Source organism: Amblyomma mixtum, chromosome 1 (assembly GCF_055824585.1).
Source record: "Amblyomma mixtum isolate Tamu chromosome 1, ASM5582458v1, whole genome shotgun sequence".
In the NCBI taxonomy this organism is placed as follows: Eukaryota; Metazoa; Arthropoda; class Arachnida; order Ixodida; family Ixodidae; genus Amblyomma; species Amblyomma mixtum.
Genome location: NC_143012.1, coordinates 34,649,528 through 34,676,867, shown reverse-complemented (window position 1 = coordinate 34,676,867; position 27,340 = coordinate 34,649,528). Strand labels below are relative to the sequence as shown.

General features: G+C 50.2%; 1 long non-coding RNA gene across 1 annotated transcript; it reads left to right on the top strand.

Annotated features, from left to right (window-relative positions):
- Nucleotides 1-26,962, top strand: LOC149365987 (uncharacterized). The gene is made up of 3 exons (XR_016283372.1): nt 1-168; nt 25,593-25,704; nt 26,600-26,962. It is a non-coding gene; the product is annotated as an uncharacterized LOC149365987 (long non-coding RNA).
- The last annotated feature ends 378 nt before the right edge of the window (nt 26,963-27,340 follow it).

The following is a 27,340-nucleotide window of genomic DNA, read 5'->3' as shown; positions in this document are numbered from 1 at the left end:
CTCTTCGCTACTTTCGTGCTGGTTCTTGGAAATGGCTCCGGTATGGAGCTAAAGAAAACCCACTGTGTGCCGAAGAAATGTGCGCCGTCAATATTTGTTTCTTGTGTAACGAACTGAATTGACCCACGGTGCCAGGACTGTGCCGGAATACTGAGTGGACCTCGATCGGTGAGTGGTTGGCTGATTGTTTACCGGAGAAAGCCGCGCGCTTTCACTTGTGTGCACTCGCGCATTGCACTTGCTCGCACCATGGGGTGCGAGAGACTCGACTAGGCCTAAATTGTTGATTTCGGCGTTTCCTTCGCAGTCTTTTGGTCGTCACCATTCGTGTGTTTGTGTGCGGTAGTGACCGGTGATCTTGTCCTGCGTCAAAAACCGCGCTCGTACGTTATCAGCTCTACCGATCCCTCGGCAACGCCGTGATATGCTATCTGTCATTGCGGGGAGGCGACTGTGTTTTGGCCTGGTCTGCCTCTGTGGAGGCGCTCGGCTTTCCTCCGTCGTGATGCTGTGTTTCACGCGCCCTTTGCGATTCGTATTTACCGTAATTGTTAAAGGAACGCCTCAGTTCCACCAGTTTAGTAAGGATGACTTGTTTATGTGTGACTACAGATCCCTCTACCGAGACCCGGCAGCGATTGTCATGAGCGCTGGTGTTATCTAGTGACCGCTTGTACTGTGTAGTTTTCGCACCACTACGTCCTAAGTACAATTATGTGAGCAAATTGGAGCTTTCTGCCAGGGAAGCAAGCCCTGTAATTCGAATTGAGTTATTGATGCCGTGGGTTTCAGTTATCAACACTCTTCGTACAGCTTTTATGCCGCTCACGTACCCACCGTTGGCATTGCGGCTTACGTACGTTAGAATTCCCTGTAATCAGTGCCGGTGACTATTTGTTTTTCCCCCCAACGACATCATAGGTAACGTTTCTGCAAGAGCATGAAATCGCCGAGCGGAATTCACGTAGTGTTACGACGTAACAGGTGCAATAGGCGTCGTAAGGTGCCGCAGTTCACGGACGTATTATGCACTAAAACGATACAAGAGCACAAACGGCTTTTCGTGTGTGATTGATGCTCCTCTTATGTGGGTGCCGTTTCTGTTTCGCGTCCGATTGTCGGCTACAGTTTGTCAATGTCGCGAGAGCTCCTGGGGTCCGGAGCCATTGTGTAGGGCGGGCAGTCTGCGATCCGTCTTGCGTAACGCTTTCACGATCCACGGGGTATTGTTATGCCTCTCCCCGGGTGGGGGACTTTCACTGCCTCGAGTGTGGATTGGTGGCGCGTGGCGGTGACTTATCGATTCCGGGTTTTATTCTGCGTATCGCGTGGACACCTTGCAGTGATCTCGCGCGACCTCGACAGCGGCTTACCGCCTGTACGGGAAGTTGGCATGTCTGGCGACTAGATAAGGTATCAAGAGGTTGTTGATTTAACTCCGTTACGGTTGGAGAGGCCTGCGGCGCTGATTGTAGTGTTGTTTACATGTGGCATCTATTTGCGGTTGTGTTATTCCTCAGATTAAGCCAAGTGTCCTCTTAAACATCCACTTCATGGGAGGAGGCCTTATCTGTTGACACTTCTTGAAGGGGTCACAGGAGACATCCCCCTTTTAAGGCGAACGCCTTTAATGCCTCATACTGTCGTTAGCAGACGCGTCGGCAGAGGTTTCGACAGACGCGTCGACAGACGCGTCGGCAGCCGTGTCGACAGACGCGTCGGCTGGTTTGTGCGCCTTTCGGCGTCACTGCTTAAAAAGAAACTACACCGAGGGTGGGAATCGCACCAGGGCCTTTGGCATTTGAAGCGGAGACGCTACCACTCCGCCACGAAGGCTCAAGGTTCGAGCATGAATAAAGGCGCATCTAGTGAATGCATGGGTTTCATAAATAAAATAAAAGGAATAAAGTCAAGAAAAGGAAAATAAAAATAAGAAAATAAGCAAAATGAAAAGCAGAATAAAAATAAGATATGAAAATAAAAATAAGAAAAGGAACAAAAATAAAAAAAATCTAAATATGAAAAATAAAAAGTAAATAAAACAAACTCTGCGCCTGGAAACGCTTTCCCCTTGCAGCACTTTAGAGAGCCAATGTGCCCCCTGAATTTTCACGGGTGTCCACCGAGATATGTGAGGCAGTTACTGCGTAATTTCCTTTCCTCAAATACAATTTTCAGTTTCATTATGACCCCTCTTTCTCTTTCTTCTTTCACACCCACCTCCTCCCTTCCTGTAGGGTGGGTTTGGGGTGTCAAACGAGATGACAGAGAATTTCCTTTCCTCAAAAAGCGTTGCGTTCAAAGGGCATCGCGCCGAACGGGTGGTGGCGTTCCTCCCTTGCTGTGCGGTTCGGGTGTCCACCGAAATGACAGAGAATTACTGCGCCATTTCCTTTCCTCAAAAAGTGTTGGGCAAGACATCGCGCCGAATTGGTGGTGGCGTTCCTCCCTTCCTTTACGGTGAGGTTCGAGTGTCCACCGAGATGACAGCGAATTACTACATAATTTCCTTTCCTCAAAAAGCGTTGCGTTCAATGGGCAACGGGTGGTGGTGTTCCGTGGACTGCCTGGCAGCGCTACAACACGCTGTCGCGTTCCACTCCTAAAGGCGAAGCTTAAGCGTCATTAATTAGCAGTTAATTAGCATATAGTCATTAATCAGTAATTAGCCAGTAATTTGTCATTACTTCGATATCAATTATGTGTGACGTCATCCAGTGGTAACGTCACCAGTGTCACATAGGCAAAGTGGTGCGGAAAACGCTTTCGCCTATACGCACTTTAGACAGCCAAAGTGCCCCTGAATTTATTTTTTATAAGCTCAGGAGCAATAGAGTAGTTCAATAGTACGGCATGACATGGCTTCAGGGAATTGACCCAGATTTCTTGTGCTGGCATCCATGCCTTGGTGTACTGTTGGAACAAATGTTTAGACAATCATGGTGACTACATTGAAAAGTAATGCACACCAGTTACATGCTACTGTGTGTCATTAGTAGCAGTAATAGCATCTTATATCTGCCTGTAAAATACAGTCAGCCCACGCGAGCTCTTGTTACCTTGTCCTTTTGAACCGCCCTCATATTTCCTGCGTTTTCTGAGACTTCAATCAACTTAGGCAGCAAGTGGCAACAAGTTTTGTATACCACACGCTGTCAGAGAGAGATGTTACTCTCGGTCACCACAGCGCACACACTCCACAGTGAGAGTTGTTCATGTTGGACTCTCACACCACCTGCTCAAGCAGAGTTTTCACACTTGCTCAGTATTTGAAAAGTCTGGGATGGCTGGTAGACAGGTTCTGTCACGCTGTGAATGCCAGCCCTGGACAATCTTTGTGCTGTCGTCTTCCTGCACCAAGTAGTTTCAGTTGAATTGAATTGAATTGAAGTAGTTTGTTTACATTAATGGGCTGCTTGCTTTGCTTGAGTCTTATTTTTATGCGAAGCATATTGCTAGAGCTACACTACAGCCCGTCGAGCGCGGCGGTGGAGCTACCATTGACCTTTAGCGTGACCACGTGACACCACGTGACAACATGACGTCACAGCAGAGGAGAGATGGGCTGCCGGCTCGCGCGGTCGGCCGCGGCGGTGGAGGCTCCACATCAGAGGCGCGCGCTGCAGCTGACCACGTGACGCTACAGTAGCGGTATAAAGCTGAGCTTGCCTCGCTCTCCGGGCACTTGCGAGGCGGCCAGGTGTTGGGATGCCGCCTAGAAGCAGGGCTGATTTGAACGAGAAGCGAAAGCTTCAGCGTGCCACAGAGACCGATGAAGAGCGGGATGAACGTCTGGCTAAGCGGCGTGCTCAATATGCGGTTCGGCGACAACGTTCTACAACAACTGAAGAACAAAGCGAGGAACTTTACCAAGCCTAGCCATCAATATGCTTCGCATCTGACTAGGCTTAGCCTTAGCCAAGCCTCAGCCATTTTTTTTTCTGATAACCTTGAAAGAACGCAAATGACATTGAATACATGTAGCCTTATTCACTTCAAATGACATTAAACCTTCTTTGGCAGAATCCTTGGCTGCTATTTATGGGATATCATTGGCATGGGGCAGAACTGTGCGCACCGAGATACCAAGGTCTCTGGGTTAGCTTTAGCACGGCCGCTCGATCCCCCAAGGGAGGGAGATCGAGCTGCTGTGACTTTAGGATTTCATGCAGTATGAGAGAATGCCCGTGCTGGAGAAGTGAAGTGGCGAGGAGAGGGAAGCAATGCAGCATGGATGGTGAAGAGATGATTGCATGGCACGAGCATCACGTAGTGTAGCTTCACGATTTGATTGATGTCATGTTGTGGTCCCCATAGGTCCACTGTTTTTTGAATGGCACGAAAAATTGCCCAAATTAAGCTGCAACAGCGGGGGTAATTGCGCTTTTGAAACTCTTAAAAACTGCTGTGGCTGTTATTAGTGGCTGGCTATAAATCTAATTGCAAGCTGACACCTATCGATAATAGTTAAAAAGTTGATGATTACAATTTATTCAATCACTTTACAGTTAACATGATTCGCCTGTTTTTTGACATTCAGCAGTACTGGTATTACTATGGTGCAAAAAGATTCCCTTTACCTTAAAAACCCTATTTTTAAAAATTAGGAGTTGGATTTGAATTGAATGGAAACAGACAATTTTATGTGGTGATCAACATTGCAGGGTTTTAATGATCTATTTTGGCCAGATAAAGTAAGCTGGAGGTACCCAGGTCATAAAAAAGATACCCTTGTTGAATAGCCCGATTTTTACTCTAATTTTAACTAAAAGCACCCAGTTCCAATCTCTCTAAGTTCCATGAAATATAAAGCCAAGTAATGAAGAGCCCCAATGATGTGGCACCTGTGGCGCATTAAGGTTTTTGTGGAGTTCTCATTCCAAGCTTTTTGTGCTGTTATCAATGTGGACAGTGAGATCCAAGAAGGAGCTTCATTACTTCAATTCATTTTTGTGTACAAAATCATCACAGGCTTATTCAGGTCATTATCAAAATTAAGTTGTCTGTTAGTAAAGGCCTGTGGCACTTGATGTGTGTGTGCATTTTGGTGCTAGCATGCAATGAAGTTTGTTTTGTAGCTGTCATTGATGGGGACGATGTCTCCTGTGTTACAGAGAAACTGTTGATTAGCCGAGGAAATGTTGTGACATTCAGTGCAGGTTTCTTGGATTTAAAGTATCTTTTTGAACGGGGGTTTAATGATTATAGTATGTCTGTTTTCGCTAGCACGGGTGGCTACTAGAGGGCTGTTAAATTACGCGCTTGTTTGACAAGCTTCTCACGTTTTGGAAAGGGGCAACATGTTGTACATCTTTCTCAACCACTGACCCTTGGCACTTAAGACTAACTGCAGTAATTAAATGTTGAAAGACCCTAGTTGTGTCTTCATGTGTGTGACCTTCGATGGCTCAGAGAGAGACTGCACTGGCGGACAATCCATGAGCTGAGGTGAAACATACGAGAAGTTTGACCAACCCTCGTTTTCACAGCCGAGGAACGAGTGACGTCAGTGTTAATTATGAAGGGAGAATTTTAGCACTTAGCGTTTGAGGAAACTTTCTTTGTGCAAGCAGCACAAAGTGGCCTTCTGCCATTTCACCCGGCTAAGTGTCTCTGTGGACTGGCTTCCTTTGTTTACTTGAAAAAAGCCCTTGAGGAAAGAAACTTGGCAGCTCTTGCTTGATGCTCTTCGTGACGTTTAGGGCCATGCTCCTCTATTCAAGCCTCCGCATAGCATGGCGGCGTAGTCTCAGTTGTAATGACATCATTAGAGCCTGCAAGAAGTAATTTTTTGATGTTGCCTTATCATAAGTGCACTACCACCATCAAATAGAAAGTGGACATGGCAGTTAAAATGTGGACAGCGAAATGAGGTCTTAATTGAGGGAGACTGAATTTTAGTGCAGTTTATTTCCACTTCAAAGATGCGACGATAGCTCTTCGGAAATGTTTGTGGATCCCACATGAATGTCCTTTCCAGCAGCGAGTATTTTTTGTTGTCTTTCTGTTCACATATTGCTGGTCCCATTTCTGATTCATTCGATACTGGTGGTAGCCTGAATGAGCATATCTTACAGGGGAACTCCTTGATGAAAGCTGTAAAGTGCGAAGTCATCCTTTATTGTATTAGGAGCATGTACCGGCATTTTTTGCTACACATTTTTCTTGCAACCCAAACCATAGTGCTATTTTGTCCATGTCACCAATGGCTTTGAAAGGTAGCTGCAGTTTTCTTGTAGCATTCAAAGGGTATGAAGAAAGTGGGAGAGTACAAGGGAACTTGTGAAGTATTCAGTGTTCAGTTTGTTGCTTTTTCTGGAAAGGGGTCCTTGTTTAATAATGCCGCAGCAATTGCATTGAAACTTCGTTGTAATATATTGGTATTGAAAAACTGTCCGTCACGTTGGCTCATTCTGTTTATTAAGCCATCGGAGTGCTATATGGGCTCCAGCAACGGTGCCGCGAGAAGCAGGGGCTTTGAGAAAGATGCACTGATGAATTCTCGCGGAGTTGTTTTTTGTATCGTTCTGAGTTCGGCGTAATTTGTCGGCAGGTTTCTATGCCCAAACATGTGAGTGGCTGCGCAAAAAGTAGAAAGATGTTCGATCGAATCCGGAGCCGTGCTTTATCACGGTCTCTTCTCAGTGTAGCCTCTCGTGAAACGTGGACTCCGTGACAAAAAAAATTCTGGGAACACACGATGCCTCTGATTCCGTCCTCTCTTGCGGAAGAGTACCCAGGATTGGGGTGGGCAAATGATTGCAGCTTTTCATAAGTGTGGCCGATACTGTATGGAACTCATTCTGACACCAGTATGCGGCCTTTGAAATTTGAAGGACCTGCAAGGAATGCTGTAGCAAGTTGTTTAGAAAAGCAAGTTTGCTTTTACTCGAGGTAGTCCTCGCACGTGTCGCCGTCGTTAGGCTTATATTGTGTGATCACCTATTCCTTCTGCTTCTCATTCTTGCGGAAATGCTCCCTGATGATCAGTAGGTCATTACTGTGTGTCAGTTGGCGTTCTGTTCGGATTGTACATTGAGTGTCGCTCAAAGTTTGTCAGGAGTACGTTTCCTGTGTAGAGAAGTTGTGGTTCCTGTTAGTGTAGCCGCTGCTTGAAATTTCTCTTATGTTTACTGCCGAGCTGGCTGGCATCCGGTATTAAAGCGAAAGAAAGCCTTTAATGCCCGATCGTTGTCGACAGAAGATTGTCAGCAGAGGTCTCACGCTTTTCTAGTCAGACCAGAAAAAGATCTTTGTGCACGATGGGATTCGAACCACCATCCTTCCGTTCCGCAGCCGAGTGTGCTAATGGCTACGCTACTTTCTGCCAACGCATTTGTAGTTCTCATTGTCTAGGACGCTGGAGAGGGTTTGCAGAAAGGCGTCGAATCAGACGGATGCCTCCCAAACGCCCTCCATTGTGTCGAGCATTTAAGATTCACAAACAATTGTGTACATAATTAACATCTTAACCACACATCAGTGACACAAGCAACAACATTGTGCTAAATAAAGGCTTTTGCCTCACCACACTTTAGGTCAACAAAGTGCCCCCCTGAATTTTTCTCTCAATGCTTATGGCTGTACCATAAAATTTACAAATAGTATCTACAGGGGAAAGTGGCTCTGCGATAGTTCATTCACCCTAGAAGGCGCAGGAAGGCTGGGAAGATGATGTTTTGTATTTGGCTTCGCTATTGTTCGGCATGAAAGGGGGCATTCAGCTGTAACAATGCAACTCTGCTTGAGGGAAAACATGGAAGAATGGCTTTGAAAGTTTTCAACTCCTAACTTTAGTTCTGTTTAATATATTGAAGGGAAAAACGCACCGCTAAAATTTATTCTATGCACACAGCTTGTCATCGTGGCGCACCTGCCGATTCCGAGGCAGAAGCCACATTTTCAGCCCAATGCTAGCCAAGCCATATACGAAACCTCATCTTCCTGGCATTCCTACGGGGGATGTAGTTCTCTTTAAGAAACTCGCATGGATGGTGGCACTACAGAGTGGGATGGATGGTGGCGCGCAGAGTGGGTGAGGAAGCAAACGCGAGTTAATGACTTCCTAATCGAAATCAAGAGGAAGAAATAGGCTTGGGCGGGACATGTAATACGAAGGCAAGATAACCGGTGGTCCTTCAGGGTGACGGAGTGGATTCCGAGAGAAGGCAAGCGTAGCAAGGGGTGGCAAAAAGTTGGGTGGGCGGATGAGATTAAGAAGTTTGCGGGGATATGGTGGGCGCAGCTTGCAAAGGACAGGGTTAGTTGCCGAGACATGGGAGAGGCCTTCGGCGAACCCTGCATTGGCCGTAGTCAGGCTGATGATGATGAATATTGAGAATCTCTGCGGTGCACATCTCTTTCCAATCAGGGCCCCCTGGAGGTCGCCATATTGCTTGCTGGACTTCGTATGCGCCCAGTGCTTGCACAGTGGAGACAGTAGAAGAACCGGCTTGCGACAGTCGGCTCAGAGTGGATGTTTCGGCATCCGCGTGTACGCCCTGGAAAGATCTGTAGAACTCAAACATTGAATCTCTGTTTAAATTCTTGTACCAATGAGCACTTTTTGTTTTCTGATGGCCTGTACCCTCTCGGACAATATTGCAGCCTGGACCTCCGTGTGTCTAGAAGGTAAGGTAGCCAGGGTAAATGGAGGAAGTACATCAAACGAAAGAGAAGTGCTAGCCTACACGGACACATTCGCGGCAACGGTCTTGCGCTCGCTGGTAAATAGCTCGCTGCGGATGACGCCGTGGCGAAAAGGGAAGGTGCGGAAAACACGCGTGCTTGCATTCGCTGCGTTGGAACCCTGCCACAGGTGTTCTTTCGTGCGTTGTGGCGTCGAGTTAGCCGGAAAACGCACCTCCCCCCTCTCTCTCTCTCTGCCTCCGCCCCCCTCCTCTCTTCTTCTTCTCCGGACCCAGTGTGATGCGAGCGTGCTCCCTCCCTCCAGCCGCCCGCGGCTCCCATTCAAGCTCCCATTCAATCGCCACTTGCGCGCTCTGGGCTGTGGGATGTTGCGTGTTCTGGGTAGTGACCCCCTTCGTTGCCTCTGCGATGCGCCTCCGCCTGTTTTCTCGCTCTTTGACAGGCCTTTATTATACTGGGTGGTGGCTCTTTCTTTGCGCCAAATTTGCGCAAACGAGCCCCCCCCCCCCCCCTCTTTCTCCTCTCCCTATTCTCCCTGTATAGCGGCGGCTTTGCTTTCGCCGCGAGTTATTGGCTGCTTTCCAGCCATTTCGGGTGGGCCGTTGGCAACGGGAGATTCGGAAAGCCTTGCGCAAAGTACAAATTTTGTAACCTATCCCAGCAAACCAAAAACCTCTCAGAGACGTCTAGCTAGACGTCTCTGAGAGGTTTTTGCTTTGCTGGGATGGGCGGCTCAGAGTTGAAAGGGTAGGGAAGAGCTCTGTCAGTCAGTGGTTTTGTGGCGCTTAGGTTGTAGCCTACGACTACAGCACCGGTGCGTCTTTTTTTTTTTTTTGCAGTATCCAAAGTGTGTGTGTTCGGAGGGGGGGGGGGGGGGGGGGTACCTATCTTTAGGATATCGTTAGCAGGGCGCTCTGGAGCTTTCTCTCTTCTCTCTCTTTCTCTACTTCCTCTGTGTTCCTACTTATCGGGTGCTTTTATCGGTTGTCAACGTGGTAGTATACCCGTTACGTTATCTAACGTTTAGTCCCACGTTGTCTTTGTGCAGCCTTGCGCTTTTCCTGGCGCCCGCTGTTCGCGAAGACGTTTCACTCCCAGGTGTTCCTCTGGAAACCGCCCCTAAACTACAGAATTTGCGCTTGCCGCGGTCCACTCTAGCGCCGATATTTCTCGTTTGTCGTCCTCCCGCCGCGATCGTTACGTAACGAATCGATGAATCCATCTTAAAGAACGGGGGACACTCATCGTTACGAAACGAATCGGTAAATTCGCCTTAAAGAACGGGGAACACTCTTAAGCAACATCGGCGAGTTTTGAGATCACGTTCGAGATATCAAATGGCGCGCTGCGGGTCACCTTCAACAGTACGTGGTTCGTGTTTGGTTCGCTCCATTGGTTCTCTCTCTCTATTTATATATGCGGGCAGTTTTCGTATTTCGCATCCGTCGGAACGTGGCGAAATGATGTTCAAAGCCCGCACGCCTCGTACCTCGGAGGCAGTGTGCGCTCAAATACGGGCAGCAGGTGACGGAGAGCGGAGCTGTGATGTGCTCGAGATTTCGCTGACGGACACTTGTGATAGGTGCAGGTGCAGCGAAACAGCCTTTAATTTTTGCAGCCGTGGATTGCAGCCGTGGTAGTTTGGCTCGAAGAAAGAGTGCTTGGTGCGAATTGTAAGCTGCTGAGAATAAAGAGAGAGAGAGAGTTATGGTGACTAATTTTTAAATAAACACTGCGGAGAAGTTGCCCAGTATCAATAGCGCTCCGCGTTATAATTGTGGAAAACTTGATCCCCTCTCCTTTTCGATGCGCCCGACCATCGTCGTGCGTCAGGACAGCACCGGCTAAGCGAGGAGGGAAGTCTCCCTCACGGACGAAGCTGAAGCAGCGACGGGAGCGCCACCTGGAAGGATCGCGTCATACCCTTTAGGCGAAGCTTACCTCCAAATTTGTTGCGAAAGCAACACTACGCGAGTCGCCGAGCCATTTCGCGGAGCTGAGGTGGCTGAGGCAAGGCCGCCATACTGCGCATGCGCGAGGAGCAGTGACGTCACACGGCGCACAGCTGGCGCGCCGCCGCCGTCGCTGCGCGGGTGACTCAGAGGTGCCGCCGCCGACCCTGACGATCAGGAACTCGAATTTATTTCAGCTTACACCTTCAAAGACATCGTTTTACTCTATCAATCTGGCCATGGTCTTTATCCCCGCCCGTGTAAAGGTCTGTCAAAGGCGGAGGAGCGGCTTCTGCTCCGCCTGTATACTAATACTTTGCTGTGCCCGGCAGCTCTGAAACACTTCGACCCTTCTTTCTCGGGCAGCTGTCCGCACTGTGCGGAGAAGTCTTCGGACATCTACCACATGGTGTGGGCCTGCCCCTCCAACCCTGCTATCCCCCCTCACCCCAACCCAACCCGGGAGGACTGGGAGGCGACCCTGCTCGGCTGCTCTGACCTGCAGGCCCAACGGGCCTTGGTCGGGCGAGCCTGAGCGGCGGCCGATGCCACTGGGGTCCCGAACTAGGGACCTCCACCTAGTATTTGTAAGGGCTGGCCCCCTCTGGGTCAGCTCATGCATAACCTCCTGTATTATACATGTACATAAATGTTTTCCACCACCACCACCGCTCTCTCCAGTTGCGCACGCGCAGTAGCGGCGCATAGCTAGCGTGCCGGGGCCGCCGCCGCTGCCGCGCGTTCTCCATCGCCTCTTTCTCTCTCCTCGTTGCTTTCGCAATCCTCCAGGTTTAACCAGAGCTAAACCACTGCCAATTTTTGTATTCTATTCTCTTCTAAGACTTGTCTTCCTCAAAACTCTCCTGACGCGTACGCCTTGCTTCTCTTGCTTCAGGCAGTTAGTTTCGAACCTCTGGGCTGGCCGAATCACTGGCGGGGAGCATTTCGTTGTAGCGCGTGTTTCGTTGTAAGCGGCGTTCGTCTACTGCCGTGACTAAAAACTGCGTGCCTCTGTTTTGTACGCTGTTTGCGAAGCTGTGATGCGCGGCGCCTGTACCTTTCCTTGTGTCGCCGCCGCCGTGGCTTCATCGCTGCCGGAGCGAATTCGTCGCTTTGTCTTGCGGTGCGTGTCGGGTGTCGTTAGGGCTCTCTCGCCTTTGTTGGGTGAGAGCGCCGCGTTGCGCTTCCAGTTACTTTTTTTTGCTGCCTCTTGCGGATGCAACGTGTGCGTGTTTGTAGGCGGAAACCAGAACGGTGCGCGCGAGGAAACGAACAAATACAGAAAAGGGGTGACGCGGGATACACGTGCTTTTGGCGCTGAAATAGTACGCGCTCCTCGTTGTCGCACACGCGCTGTCGGTGGTAGGCGGAGGAAAGGAGAGGACGCAGGAAGTTGCCTCAGGGTCATTGCTACGCGGATGTAGAACCTTCGCGTATACGGGCGCACCGTGTTGCGGGAGCGGCGTGTGTGGCAGAGGAAGGCTGGAAGGTTCAATGGTGAAACCTTGGGCACTGTACCGCATATGCTTTTGTAAAAGAGAATTGCAGAGTGCGACGCGCATTCGATTGGGAGCGGGATATTGTGATAACCGTGTGCGACGTCATCACGGGGTCGCACCGCGCATTCGATTGGGAGTGGGCTATTGCTGACGTCATCGTGGTGTAGTGCTGGGAGCGTGCAGCCTTCGGACGTGACGATACGGCCTTCAAACTCTTCTCATGCCTTAACCTAGTGAAAATGAGAACGGTCATGGTACTGCATACCGTGTCAATATTTCTCTTTTTCGCTGGATTACACTCACTCACTCACTCACTCACTCACTCACTCACTCACTCACTCACTCACTCACTCACTCACTCACTCACTCACTCACTCACTCACTCACTCACTCACTCACTCACTCACTCACTCACTCACTCACTCACTCACTCACTCACTCACTCACTCACTCACAACACAGTCACATGCAGTCACTCACATACACAGTCACATGCAGTCACTCACATACACAGCCACATGCAGTCACTCACATACACAGTCACTCACTCATTCACTCACATACACAACTTAAGACGTTCAGATTTTGAACCTCATTCTGACTTCGCGGAATGGTAAAGTTGGTCTTTTTATTTATTTATTTATTTCTTACTTTCTACCTCCAAGCTCCATTGAATTCTTCCTTCGTAGTGATTGGAGAGGGGAAAGAAGAGGCGGAGAGTAGGAGTAGATTCATTTAGCATACTGGAGACGTATTGCGTATGCGTGTACCGGCTCACTGGGTGCCTCCTGCGCGCGCTCAGTGGCCCCGCCTAGCCCCACCCATATCACTGCGCATGCGCGGGAGGCGTCCGGTAAACTGGTATAGTCTACCTTGATACGCCTCCAGCATGCTAAAAGAATCTAATAGCTACACGAGGTGCTTTACTCGACCGTACGGCATAGGGTACGATTGACGTTCGCAGGCGGCTTGCTTCTGTCAGCGAGAGCGTGAAACAAGGGCTTGCCGCCGCCCACATTCAGTTGAATACGGCAACGAAGAACGGGTTGCCGCCATTCTGGCTGCGTCTGTGGATGTTCCGAACGTTTTGTGAAATATGCAGGAAAAGCAAAGAACAAGACAATTGTTAGACGGGGATTTTGCTCCACAACACGCGTGTTTCGAGATCCTTCTCGGCGAGGCACGTGTAGCGGTCGCGGACGACTTGTGTGACCGGGAGACCGTAAAATAAGTATTCGCGGCTCGCGTGTTTTTGGTCTTACGGCTAAGGAGAGCCGGTGTTCACCGCTTGGAGGTTGTTTCTGCGCGCTGGGAAGCGGAACGGTCTGCTGCGGCAAGTAGCCTCATTGGTGCATGCCAACGTCTATGTGATTTGTGGAAGCTCTCTCTCAGGGGTTGCGGCGCAGAATTTCGACAGCGGAATATTATTTGCGTCCGCTTCGCTGGTGCAGTTTAAGTGACCACGATCCCTTCCAGTCCGTCTAGATGCCTATTCGGCGTGGTGAAGGCTAAATCGGTGTAAGCTTAAAGTTTGTGCCTTCGCACAGTTTGCTTAGACGGGAGACCCGCTTTGCCGCTGTCTGGTTATCGTCGTGGTTGGCGTCGGCGGCGCGCCGTCGTTGTCATGGCGACGCCAGACATCTCTTGCCCCCCGCTCCCCTCTCCGCCCCCCGCTCCCTGCGTGACCGCACGGTCGCTGGCTGCGGTTGCGACGTGACTTGAGGTCCTCGTTAGCCGTTCCTCTGAGCTCCGGTTTTTGTCCCCCATTCGTTCCGCCTTTCATTGGTTTGTTTTCCCTTTCTTTTTATACTCGCTAGTCTAGTTTTGGAGAGTAGCGCTCGACTGGACAGCCTTATTGGACTGGACGTGGGAAGGGGGATCGACCTCCGGATGATAGACTTTCGTTTTGGTGTTTATTTTTTCTTCCACTTAGTGGTTCACGTTCCGTCGCACGTACTTGGGGGCCGAAGGGGACTGCCCCGGGTGACCACGACGTTCTCAAGTGTAGCGAACGAGGCCCCGAAACGGACGTACGTCAGAGCGACCCCGGGAGCGGGTTGCTATGGCAACCGAACGGCGGTTCGTGTCTACATCATCTGAGAGCTACCGGAATTGTGAGAAAGATTTGCATCGTGCCTGCGACTTTGGTGGGGACGCATGCTGATACTGCACCATACTTTAAGTCTTGGATGCTGATTTCGGCGTAGAACCAATCGTAAAACAATGCAATTTTTCTTTATAGCGCTTTTTTTTCTGTCCGTTTGGTGTCTAACTATCTATGCATGCACGTAAAGTGCTTACCGCATAGTAGTCATATACCATGCCAACATAGCGTCACTGAAATGCCTTTTAATGTTATTACTATTGCAAGGTGTACTTGTGGGCGCATCTGCTCCCCCCCCCCCCCCCACCCCCTTTTTTTATTCTTATGTTTCCAGTAGTCGCAAAAAGCATGTCCATTTCACCGTGCGTTTCGAGGGGCGAGACCAGTACACCAATGCCCCGCCGCGGTGGCTCAGTGGTTACGGCGCTCGGCTGCTGACCCAAAAGACGCGGGTTCGATCCCGGCCGCGGCGGCTGAATTTCTTGAAGGCGAAATTCTAGAGGCCCGTGTGCTGTGCGATGTCAGTGCACGTTAAAGAACCCCAGGTGGTCGAAATTTCCGAAGCCCTTCACTACGGCGTCTCTCATAGCCTCAGTCGCTTTGGGACGTTAAACCCCAATAAACCAAACCAAACCAGTACACCAATGCAGTGGCTGCCGGAATAAACTACGAAGTGGAAAGAAATGTATGGGCGACTCCGAGATTACACACACACACACACACACGCACGCGCGCGCACGCACGCACGCACGCACGCACGCACGCGCACACACACACACACACACACACACACACACACACACACACACACACACACACACACACACACACACACACACACACACACACACACACACACACACACACACGTGTATGACACGTACGCACACATTTCTCAAAGCAAGGTGTGCACATTTTATTGGCACCCTGATTGTCATTGCATAAACGCCGAAGAAAACTTTTCTGGGGAGTGTAAGTTTTCCTGGTTCGAAGAGCTTCGTTCATCTCGTGTTTCAGTGTCATTCTCGGCCTGTAAAACAGCCAACCATGTAACCCTCGTAAGCCGGACCAATTCCAGGCTCAAAGGGGGACCTTACCCTTACCCGCTAACGCACAAACTAGCAACGACGGCCAGTCCAGTTGCGTGCTGTGTTGCGCATCATAGGCGCGTTGACGCCGGCGAGAGAGCGTCTGGTGCACAGAGGCGCGAAAGGAGCCATGCGCCGGCGCCGAAAGTGGTGGCGTGCCTCCCCCCTCCACTCTTTTCCTAGGCTCTTTCCTTATTCCCGCGATTTATATTACCGTCGTTATTTAAATGGCCACCGTCGGCAGCAGTAGTAGCAGCAGCAGGGGGGATGGCTGCGGCTCGGTTGCTGGCTGGCTGCTTGCGTGGTCGTTTGGCTGCGGCGCCAGTGGTTGGAGAGGAGGAAAACGGAGGCGGCGGTATCGTCGTCACGGTGCTTCGTGCCTTGCTCCGCTGCCACGGCGGCCAAGGTCGTTCGGTGCACGATGCACGCTCTGACGGCGACGGCCGCTCTTTCCAAGGGAAGAGGGGGACGGGGAAGAGCGTTTTTATGACGGCGTTTCACTGGCGCGGAGCGGCGGTATCGCGTTCTTGCTTTGATTTGGCGAGGATGGCTGGTTGGTCTAGTTGTTTCCGTCTTAAGCGTAGTACATTGCTCTTGTTTCCTTTGATACGGCGCCGCGAGGCGATGACCCGAGGTAGCGCTTGCAGTGCCTAAGCTGCGGCTTGTGCGATGGAGGTTTTGGTGGAGCTTGTTTGCATTGCGGTTCCTTGTGCGTGGCTTGGTCCTGAAACCTGCGCATCTTTCGTTGTTCATTCGAAGGTGTTCATCATCGTCATCAGCCTGACTATGGCCACTGCAGGGCAAAGGCCTCTGGCATATCTCTCCAATTAACTCTATCCTGTGCCAGCTGCGGCCACCATATCCCCGCAGTCTTTTTAATTTCATCCGCTCACCTAACTTTCGGCCGCCCCCTGCTACGCTACGAAGGTGTTACTGTTTTGTAATTATACGCGTGCGTGTGTGTGTGCGTGCGTGAGGAGCAGGGAGGCATGCCTGCGGTGATTCCTTCTTTGACGGCTCTGGTTCCTCTTAACGCCTTATTTCACCCCATGTTCCGCTCATTTCTACGTTTTGATCGTTATGAATTTCTACCTTGCTCCCTTGCTCTAAACAAACACGTCTGTATCAACGCCATCCTTGGGACGGTCGTGATCGTACGCATGGGGCGCCTTGCCCCCTCCCGAGAAGACGAAACACGAATGCCAGGCCCCACTACGACCAATAATAAATCTGCGCATTTTTTTTGTTTCTCCCTCTGCGTCGCGGGAGTTGTTTGTTTTCGCCTTTGCCGCGCGCGAGCTCCCGTGGTTCGATGCCCAGCGCTGTCGTCGAACGGGAGAAAAAGCCCGAGTCCGCTCACAGAAGGCGCTGGCGGCGTGAGGGGCACCTCTACCAACCACAATACCGTCCCCGTCTCCTTCTCCTAAGGGGGGAGTCGGTGAACCGGGCAATTTCGAGAAGTCAGCGATTGGCATCGGGAAGCTTACTCCTGTGCCCCAACGAGGAGAGGGATGGGTGGTAGCGGTGGTACCTTATCTACCGGCGCTCGACGACGCCTTGAAAGTGCTTCCGCGGAAGACCGAAGCGGGTTGAGAGTGGCGGCGGAGGGGTGGACGACAGCAGCCGTGCGGAAAGGGTTCTTCGCGAACGACACCGCGAGACTTTTACCCTGCCGGGCCGCCTGATTTATTATCGCGTTCGTAGTGCACGCAAGGAAGCTCTCGGCTGAGATGCTGTTCGAGCGAGCCACCGTGCTACTTTGACTGAAGCCTCTTTGCCTGGCCGTTTAAGCGCTCATTCTTAGACAGGCTGATGCTTTGGAGTCCTCAAACGTGGGCATCCGCGGACGACCGCCTTGCTTCTGTGGTGATGGCCGGAACGACGCTTTTACCGCGTGCTTCGGCAGTGTTCGGTGTGTTCTCGGTGAGGGTGAACGGCATCTGATAGCCAGTGTTCGGGAGCCGGGCGCAAGCGGTCGCATTCGGAGGGCGTATCGACCTAGCCTGACCCGATGTGTAGGCGCATACGTAAGCGGCTCGACCTGCCTTTGTCGAATTCGCCCTCTAAACGGCTCTTCAATTGTCTGACTGTCGGTGGCTTTTTGGTGGTGAGCGAGCTGCGTAGTTCGTGTCCGAATTTCGATATTACAGCTGAATGGCGGGAACGCGTCTAGTCGCAGTAATCCCTGATCCGTAGTCTCTTATTTCCACTCAAATCGCATGCTGTTTGCGTTGTACGCAGGGTTCATTTCAGTGCGCTTATTGGCCTTCATGCATAACCGCTTCTCCTCCCTGCTGGCTTCAGCGGGAAAAAACTCAACAGTGGAAACGTGGCAATTCGTGCTTGTAGTTTATTCGAACTGGCGTTTTGATTTGCTAGTTTCAGTAAAAGCCCCCCCCCCCCCCCCATTTTCTTTCTCTAAAAAAAAAAAAAAACACCCGTTAATTCGAAATCCGCATATATCGAAATAATGTTCGGTGCCCCCTTTCTAGTTCACAGCACAGCGTGGGTCTCGACTCTCACTGGGCGCGCGCTTCTCTCTCGTGTGTGGGAAATCTCGAGTGGATCCGCTTTTGTCACGCTTTGTCCCACTAGGCCGTGACATCGTCGCCGGATTCGCGGACGCTGCCTGCCTCTTCCGTTTCCGTGAAGGGGGACGGCGCGGCCGGGAAGCTACTTCCGGGACTGGTGGTGGCACCCCGTGCGTTTTCCTCTTCTTCGACCCGAGGGAATCTCCGCCGGGTTTCTTTCTTTCATTGATCGCGAAGAGTGTTTATGCGTTCTTTCCTTCCTTTTCTTATTTCGCTTTCGACGACTTCGCGCGCCTGACATTGCCCTTCCTTCGCGAGCGAGGTCGTCACGGCGCGGTTTTCCGGATCGTTGACTCCTCTTTTCTTCCGGCATTTTTTTTCTTTTTGCGACGCCTCGACCTTAGCCGCACCGCGCGCCGGTGTGTCTTTCGCGCGTTGCATTCTGTCGGATGTCAACACCTCTCGAGTGCACTTGAGCGTCGGCATTTGCTTCCTTTTGTCGTAGGCTGGAGTACCTTGAGCATCGGCTTTAGCATTTTCTTTCTCTGGCGTAAGCTGGAGTACCTTGGCATTGTCCTTTGAGCACTTGCTTCCTTTGCCGTAGGCTGCAGTACCCTGAGCATCGGCTTTTAGGTTTGCTTCCTTTGTCGTCGGCTGGAGTACCTTGAGCATCGGCTTTTAGCATGTGCTTCTCTTGGTCATGGCTGAAGTGCCTTGAGCATCGGCTTTTTAGCGTTTGCTTCCTTTCTCATTGCTGGAGTGTGCGAGAGGCATTTAAAAAAGTTTATTTAATTTCGATAGTTCTATACCGCTATACTGGAACTGTTAACAGGTGGGTATTCGTTGGTGAGCTTTCCGCATGGCGGTGTACAACTGTGAAGAATGACTGACCTGTTAAGGAAGACCCTCACCGCTCCGGAAATCCTCATCATCATCAGCATACGCTGTAGGCTTTCACTTTCCAATGAACTGGACGTCCACTGCAGGACCTTCAGTTACATGTGTCTCGCTGCAGATGCGACCACAGCCCCCATGTCAGCAGGTGTCATAAAAGTAGCGTTTCGTTTAGCCCTGCGTCTTTGGAGGACCTGGGTGGTTCTCGCAGCGGAATTCCGATAAGAGATGAAGATGTGGAGCGTCTGCGGGCATTGTATATTTAGTTAAAAGTTGGCTCGACGTTCACGCCTTGCAGATGCCAGGCAACCATTGCGGTCAGAGGCCAAGTAGTGTTTCGGGACATTGCGAAGGACGCTGCCGCGGATAGTTTCGCGACTCCACTGCTTCGGCCGCATTTGAGCTCTTGCTGGTCCCAGGGGTTGTGCGAAAAAATTCAGGGGGCACTTTGGTTCTCTAAAGTGCTGCAAGGCGAAAGCGTTTCCTGGCACACTGTTTGACATTGACTGCGAGACTGTTTGTGATTTACTAGTGCTTTATTTGACTACACACTTTGACTACACATTACAACTACACACTTTGACTGCTTCTTTAGCACGACTCTCTCTCTCTCTGCTTCGATGAGTTCGGTTGCATCCATGGCTCTGTTCGCAGTAATGAGGTGTGTAATGTGGTCACCCACGGATGCCTTACGCCCCCTGTCGGAGCGGACGACAACAATTTTTTATTAGCTGTCGTCTGCTCCAAAACGGGGCGTCAGGCATCCGTGGGTGGCCTCATTACTGCGAATCCGCGCACTCTAACGTCATAACCATTTCGACCAACCGAAAAGCGCGACACCTCTGCTGAGAACCTTGTCGACAACGATGAGGCATCCCTTCTGCGGTACTTCCAGCATGGGTAATTGGAACAGGCTTCGTGTGCGCGGTTACTGATGATTGCGGCAGCGCTTGCGACGGGATGAGTGTTCGATACCTGCGGTTTCTGGCGGTGTCGTGCAGCGCGTTCTTCGAGGTTTTTACGCAGCCTAGCAGAATCGTTTTGCAATGGTCACACCTATCTCTGTGACGCGCGGCTGTCCGAAACAAAAGATGAGAGAAAATAAAATGAACGGCGCGTGTGGTTGCACATTTCCGTCTCGGAGTTGTCTAATCGTTATCGCTCCGCGCTAAGGGAAAAAGAAGGAAGCGGAGATAGCGCTGGAAGATGCAGCGTGACGCTCTTGACGCTGCCGGCAGCGCTGCCAATCAAGCCTAACCAGGAAGATGATGAGACGAGGCACAGGCTGCCCCCTCTCCCTCTCCATCTCGGCGGACGGCTTGAAAGATACCAAGAGCGAAGTTCGCGACCCCTTCCTAAGACAGCGAGAGAATGGAGCGCCTGTTTCGTATTACGCGTGCGACGGTGTTCGTGTTACTACTTCCGAGAAGATGGCGCGAGCGACATCGGAGGTCGAGCATCGTCGTCGTGTCTTGTGGCGGAGCGCTTGAGGCGTGTCCAGTTTCTCTCTGCCACGTAGGGTGGCATAGAGAGTGGCACAGCAGCTAGTGGATTACTCTTTGGGTGTACAGAAAAGAAAGCTTTTAATTTTTTTTTTCTCAAAGAGAAACGTAAAACAACCGAAAAAGTGGAGGGAAAACTCACTGTCCCAGGGGCATCGGTCGGGGCTGAGAGTGAGGTCGCGGGTGCGATGCCCTGCCGCGGCTAACCCTTTGGGCGACAGGCTTGACAGAGCTCTTGCGGTACGAACTCCGGGCGCTTTAACTCTCTGCAGGTTAGCAGACTTGTACCTTCCCCAGCTGGCTTACCTTAGTGCATTTCTTACCCCTCCACTCTTTCTCTCATCTCCGTGCCCTATGAAAAAAAAATTACAGCAATGTGATTTGTTACCGCACATTGCATTGCTGTGAATTTAAGGAACTTTGTTTTCTTTATTTATCGCTTGTTAAGTTATGAAGGAATATGTGTGTGTTTGCGCGGGTGGAAAAGGGGGGAGGTGATGCTCTTGAGCTGCTTAGTAACAGCGCGTGCTTAGGTTCCGGTCACCTATTATTTTTATATTTTTTTCCTCTGAATATGTATTCCTCATGGAACAGGAGATGTACTATCAGCGTCAATTGAAACGCGAACAAGCCAATTGAAACGCGAACAGCACAACTCGCAGGTATTATTCTAGGGAGGCAAAATACATGAGCAGTTGATATTCCCATCGAAGCCGAAAAGACCGCTCTTCTGAAATGTTAATAATTAAGCCCACGCCTGTATTTCATCTCCAGCCTCTAATATGCTTGATTTTTTGTGCTCGCGTTTCAAGTGTTTTGTTCGCGTTTCATTTGACGCTGATAGTACATAGGAGGACAGGGGGGGGGGGGGGGGGGGGGTTAGAATGACTAGCTGCCAAAATCGTCGTTCATACGGTATAAGAGTCAATGAGTTTTAGCTCAGTGCCAGAACGATTGTTGAATAAGACAGTGGCCGCTACGCGACGCTGCGCTGTCCGCTTCGGCAGCAGCCGCGCGGGGAAGACGCGTGCTGAGTCGTTTAGAGCCGCCTACACGCTCCGTTTCGCGCCAGTGTTACTGCCCCTCTCGTCCGACAGGTCGCGCGCGTAGTTACATCCATTGCCCGGTCAAAAGTAGCCGTGCGAGCCATTTCTCCGGATCATTAAACGCAGTCGCTCGTTGTATGTCGCTGCCCCCGCGATCGCGACTGCTTCTTTCGCTGGTAGCAAACCAGCAGCAGAGCGAGTCGAGACTTTTATCGAGGCGGCCCCGGCGGCGAACTGTAGCAGAAACCGGCTCTCTTCGTGTACGCGTCACCTTCTTCTCTCTCGGGCGTTATTTTTATTACGTCCCTCACCGGATTACGCGCGTTCTTTCTTTTTGTTTATTTTGTTTCCTACCGGTTGCCTTGCGGGTATTGGCCTGCTGAGTGCGCGAAAGCGAAAGGTCGATCGCTGTCGATGTCAATTCTTCTTTCTCTCCCAGATACAAGGAGGGAGTAGTTGACTCCTAAATTGCTACAAGCAGCGAACGGCACCCGTGCGACTCTCTCTCTCTCCATTTTTTTTTTTTTTTTGCAATTACAGGTTATTGGAGGTGGGAGACGAATGCGCGAAAGAAAGGGCTCTTATCGGGCGGGCGCTCTGAATTCCTCGTAATTCGCAATGGCTGCAGTGTTTTTGTGCCGGCGTCCTGATTAATGTTCCCTCGCTATCTGTCCTGGTGCATATTTGGTTCTCTATGGCCTGCTTCTTTCGAGATTAATAAAAGCGAGAAAGGGGTAAGGGGAGGAGATGTGCAGTATTACAGCTTCCTGTAGTTAGTCGCTTCCCTATACTCCGTTTCATACATAGCAGGCAACGCTGCCAAAGCTAGCGCGCCTGTTCGCGCAGGCTGAGTCCGCAAGCAAAAAAGTAGTTCGCCATAGAGCCTAAGCGAACACAAACATATTTCGTAGCGACAAATCTTAAGTGCCGTGAATGGCAAGTGCCGTGACTTCGTTTTACCTCTTGCCACATTTTCGTCTTACGACTCATCGAGGCTTCGCGAAGCAAGAATTACACGTGGCGGTATGACGCGCGATTGGTAGGGCGAATCGCTTCTACTAAATCCGCGCCCAAAAAGTAGTTCACACTCCGTGAAATTTATGGCCAGAGAGCCCGAACGCTGAGCGCCTCAGCTTCGACCGTGATTTTCAATCCTACCACATCTTTTTATACCGCTCATTGTAATAGTCCAAACAATGACCGGAGTTTCGAGAAGAACGAACGATATGTGGCGGAGTAATATAGTTTCGCGGACGCACTATTTCAGTAACCTCCGAAGCGTTGCCTGCTATGTATGAAACTGAGTATAGACGACCCGCTGAATGCGCCAGGCGTGGTCGTTGGTGCGCATGTTATGTAAAGCCACCGCACGGTTCAGGACTCGGTGCAGCAGTGATCAGAGACTGGAGGGTTAAATTGGAAATGAAAGGCAAGTTGCTAGCCTACCCCCCCCCCCCCCCCCCCCCTCACCCCTCCATCCTCAAAACAAAAATTCTCAGGGACACCAGGCAGTGCGGTATGATTTGCAGCTGTTGATGCCTTTACCGGAAATGAAGTGATGCCACTTCCGTGCAGCCATGGTCGAATTTTATGTTCGGCGACACATCTTTTTCTGTTTCCATGAGGCCTTTGATGTGGCCGAATTTAAAAAAAACAAAGGCTGTATTAGGACCTTGTGGTAGTAGGGGTTTATTTCAAAATAATAATAAAAAGGAAGGAGAAGATTTTTGCTGGCCCCTGCATCTGCCATCGCTACGGGAAGCACCTGAGCTGGGGCTGCGGGAAATAAAGGGTTAGCAGGCAGACTGGAAAAATGAAATTAAAGAGGTGAGGGGACAGGCAGAAAGGATAGGGGGGGGGGGGGGAGGGGGTACAGTATACTGGTATTCTATTTACACTATAACGTATGTACAGGTAGGACCTTGTGGGGGGGGGGGGGGGGGGGGGGGTCGCTTTCTTTCTTTTTTTTTTGCACATGCTTTTTTATTACGTAGTTATACGCCAATTTGCCAGAAGTTAAGGCATTAACACGTGTCTGTTTAACTTCGGGCCACTCTCATCGTGACCAATAAGTCAGTCCTTTCGTCCCACGCGTTACTTTTCCGCTGTTTGCCACTTTCCTCAAGGGCCCCTTCTTTGCATGCGAATCGATATTCACGTGTGTCATTCCTTCCGCCTACAATACGTAATGCCGTCGACGCACCTTATCTGAAAATGCTAGCACGTAACTTCCGTGTTCCAGATAGAATCGATCGCCATCGTATATATACATCTGGCGTGTCGCTGCAATGCTTCAGGCCATTCTGCTTGTGCGAAAAACGAAAGTTTCGCTGCGCGGACGTCGCTTCGAGAAAACAGCGTAAATTTATAACTCCGTTCGATAACAGGGGCGCTATGCTGGAAGGCCCGAGTTTGCTGAAACTCGGAATCTTCCCGAGCTCTGGCGACGCCCTCAGATGAGTAAACTAATGGTAGCAAGACAAAATCCCACCCTCGTCACGCATCCAGCTTCATTGGGTTATCTGGATATATTCCGTTCTTTATCATCACATCGGCGCCACCTCATGGGCTTCTTGGGCGGTCTACAAAGAACGGGTCACGTGAGCCAACCGCCGGTGCACTCTTCATTTGTGTGTCGCTCCACCAAGTGCATTGCGTGTGCAGTTAGACAAGCGAGGTTTGTTGAATATTATAATGCACTTAGTACACCTTTATAAGCATTTTATAGTGTGCAAGATTTGGATTTAAAGCGCTTTAGAGTGATTCATGCATTATTAATTTTTGCTTTGTACCGCGAGGGAACGCTACCAACGCTAAGGTCCCGTCATCAGCTGACTGCCAATGGCGACGAGGTAGATAGCGTAAACGGCGCGGCGTAGGGCGTCAACAAACAGGCACTGCATTACTTAGACATGAAACCAAAGGTCGCCACTTTTTTATTTTTATTTAGTACATACTGCTAGCCTCGCAGGATTGGGGCATATTATACAAAGGGAGAAAACAACAGTAAGAAAAGTACACTTAAATTATTGTTATACAGTTCTAGTTGGCACAGTGGAACAAAGAAAAAAAAAACTACAGTCAGAGATCAGAAGTCACAAAAAAAAAAACAAATTGCAGGAGGGCAAAAGTAACGAATCGACAACATTCTGCAGTCAGGGCACAGTTGACAGCTTTGAAATAAAACTTTCCAGGGACGGGCACTTGACCACGTCATCAGGTAAGGCATTCCATTCACGGACTGCTTGGGGGAAAAATGAGTACTTAAAAGTGTTGCTGTGTGCCCGGAATTCGATTAAATGCTTGGAGTGTTGTGTTCTAGTGCTGCGGTGAGCTGAGCGGGAGATGTAACTCTCACTGTTGATCTTAAAGGCTCCAGACAAGAGAAGATACATATATTTGATGCGTGTATGCTTGGCGCGACTACTAATAGTGCTGAGACCAGCCTGGGTGAGAAGTTCGGATGGTGACTCGTGGCGGCGATATTTGTTATGGATGACCCTAACTGCCTTGCGTTGTATGTTTTCTAATTTGGTAATTAAATTATTTGTAATTAAATTATTATTTCCTCGGGTTCTTAAGTTTTTAATGTGAGATTCGTAATGACGGTCTTTGAGAAGGCGTTTATAGACACGTGTCTCAAGTGAGCCCGCCAAAATTTGAAATGGACCGCGAAAATTTAAACGCGTTAGTCCGTGCTTAGAAGCAAAGCCACGCCTCCACCGTGGGCAATTGCCACCGTGGGCGAAAAAGGCTAGGTCGGGACGCCATGCTTCCGTTCGCTAGAAATTACAGCTGCTTGACTTTCTTGAGCAGCATCCCCGTTTAGCAAGACCGAGCAGCGACTTATCGTCATCTTTTGCGGGGTTCGAAAGAGAGCGGTTGTGGCGAGAAGTTGCAGAGCTCCTCAATGAATTGGGGCCCGCAGTAAAAGATGCAGCAGGTTGGCGACGGTTTTGATCACAACTCGTCGCACAAACTAAGAAAGACGTGCGCGTCGTGTCGCCCGCAACCAGGTAAGTTAGACTGCTGTTGTTATTTGTAAACAAAAAACGACAGTTCCTTTGCCATTCTGCGTTATGTGCGCAATGAAATTTACTTCATTCGTTGCACTCCTTAACTGTGCCAGCATACAGCCGCGAGGCCGTGCTATCACTTTTATTTTTAGCAACTTTTGTTCACTTTAAACGCACTGGAGTAAATGGGTAGGTAGATAGGAAGGAATAGCAGCAGTGGTGGCCGTGTAATAATTTTGCACGGGTAACTTTTCATCTGGGGATTGCTTTTGCATGACGTCCACTCATACGTGTTTTGTTCTCAATTTCAGTGAAACGGGTGGTGGAAAGCTGCCCAATATTGGGGGAAGGGTGCTTGCATTGGTTGGCCTTGACTGTGTGGTGGGTTGCGGACCTTCACTGCTCTTGAAGAACCCTACACTGGTGAGTGCAGAACAGTGTGTGCAGCAATTTTAATGTGAAGTGTTCTTGCCGAGTGCACAGTGGTTTTCTTTGCCAGGCATCTAGGCACTTTCATGAAGCAGCCAGTAAAGAGAAATCCAACTTCTGAATATTAGCGTAGAGCAGTTCTGCCCGATTGAAATTAAAAGGTAGTCAACATGCATCTTGAGAAGTTGCTTTGTATCAAATGCTGGGAAACCTTGCTGCATATTTGAGGTTCTACTTGATGACATTCAGTAAGGTCCCTTTAGCATGGTGTGTGTGCCCATCACGCACACGTGATGTTTTCTGCATCTCCTCTTTGGGTTTGCCCATTTATTTGGCCCCTATCCTGTTCAACTGCATTATTTGGGCCAGGCATTGCACTAAATTCGATCAATCTACAAGGATGAGACTGACGCTAAGTCGTGATTACAACGTAATGAAAATGGCTTGACGAGGACGACGTGATGGTCATGATGTGAGAGCACCAGTGTTGAGGGCAGCAGTGCAATGCTTGAAAGCATGGCGAGGACAGCATGGAAATTAATGATTGGCTGTTGCCACTTGTCCTTGCCATTTCTGTCATTGTTGTCTCTCCTGAAACAAGAACGCTTCCCATCACGCAGGCTTCAGCTGAAGTTGTGTCGCCAGCCAATTGTTACATATGTGTAAGTTCACCATGCAGGCACAATGCATAGAGAGCATAAACTCTTCCATTTTCACTCAACAACAAAATGGCATATGTAGGGATGAGAAAGCAATTAACGCATCGCTGCACAGCTTGCACTCAACAGAAAAAGTATGATCAAATAAGCGCTTTAATGCACTTTAAAGAGATTGCTACATTTGCTTTTCTTTATGCGTCTTACGCACTTCTTTTCACAATGTTTTGCAGGAGCCACAGCCCTCGACCAGCCAGTCGAACACCCAAGCAGTCTTATTGCAGCACTCAATATCAGGCATGTCATGGGAGTTTTGTATGAAACTTGTGCACAATATTTGAGAGTCGGTCAATCACAACTCACTGCTCTCTGTTCATTGCCAGCTAGTAGACGCATTCACCTTGTTCTCTGTGATGCCGCCGTGCAGAAGAAAACGCTCCTTAACATAGGCACGCTTGGCCGCAGTCGTGAGGAAATCGAGCCACCACTTCTGCCCAGCCGCGTCGATAAGCGCGTCGGAGACGTCCCTAACACAGCGGCTCACAGTGCTTTATTGGCGTCCAATAAAGCGGTCTGCGCCGACGCTCCCCTGGAAGCTTCCGGTCACGAAGAACCGGAGGGTGCAGAGGACTTGCTCTTCGACCGAAAGCGAATGAGGCCCGGTACGCACTCTCCGAAAGCGTCGCCTAACTCTTTACACAACCATCGTACCTATGTTTTGGCGAGGCGAGAATGTCGCTGGAATTCGTCGTCGGCCATGGCAGTAAACGGGTCCAGCCGGCCGTACTGACATTTGCCGTCAGAGGAAGCGATGATCCAGGCTGCTGCTGCTGCCGCCATGACAGTGCCGAGAAGAATTCGGGGCACTTCACCGTTCACGAGTTTAGCTCCGAGTTCACCTGTCAATCAAAACCATTGGTCACGCCCCTGGCGTGCCGTACATAAATTATAGACGTACGCGCTATGGGTGGGCC